Raw genomic sequence first — 1,007 nt, forward strand, 5'->3', positions numbered from 1 at the left:
TATCTAGTCGGGAGTGGTGCTGACTGAAAACAGATGATTTGGAGCGATTCGCGCGCCATCTGTTGGTCATTCTAAGGACTTATTGAACTACCCTCGTAACTGAAACATTTTTTGGATGTAAACCATTTTTTCTAAAAATTTGTCTTTTTGATTTAAAAGTTCATCTTTTTCAATAAAAATATTGCATCTTTCTTCGAAAAAATGCAACTGTTTTGTTCAAAAAGAAAGTATTTCCTAAAAAATTTACTTTTTGTTAAAAATCCCTATTTTTATGTTAAAAAGTCAATTGGAATCTTTTCAGATGAACATTCAACCCTTTTTTTTGAAAATTTTTATTTTATTAAAAAATTCATCTGTTTTAGAATCATTTTCAATTTTTTTCGGGAAAAAATGAAACTGTTTAATTCAAAATTTAACAATCTTGTTAAAAAGTTACACTTTTTGGTTCAAATCTGTTTTAGAAGAGATTTTATCTACCTTGAATAAAAATGCAACTGTTCCCTTACAAATTGAACCACTTTTTTAACAGTTTATCTTTTTGATTTTAAAATTCACCGCTTTTGGCGAAAGCTGAAACTATTTGGTTCAAAATTCAACAATTTTATTCGGATTTAGAAAAACGGAATTAAAAAAAATCCCTTTTCCAAGACAGAATTTGAAAGTTCCCTCTTCTAAATGTTTGGTAACGAAAGTATTTCAAGCAGTTTTTAGAGCAGTAGTAGTATTTCAAAGAAGAAATATTTCTGAATTATAATATAAATTTTTTACATTATCCGTTACAAATTCGTATTTTTAGTTAAAACTTCAACTAACTGGTTAAAAGTTAAACTCTTTTGTTGAAAGTTATTTTTTTTTTTTGGTCAAAATTTAATTGTTCCATTTTTATTTGAAAATTGATCATTTCTAGTTAGTTAAACAATTTGTATGTAAATTGGTATTTTTTAAATTTAAAGTTCGACTGTGTCGTCGAAAATTTACGTATTTTGTTAAAAAATAGATTTTTTTGG

The sequence above is a fragment of the Belonocnema kinseyi genome, chromosome 9, assembly GCF_010883055.1.
Source record: "Belonocnema kinseyi isolate 2016_QV_RU_SX_M_011 chromosome 9, B_treatae_v1, whole genome shotgun sequence".
In the NCBI taxonomy this organism is placed as follows: domain Eukaryota; kingdom Metazoa; phylum Arthropoda; class Insecta; order Hymenoptera; family Cynipidae; genus Belonocnema; species Belonocnema kinseyi.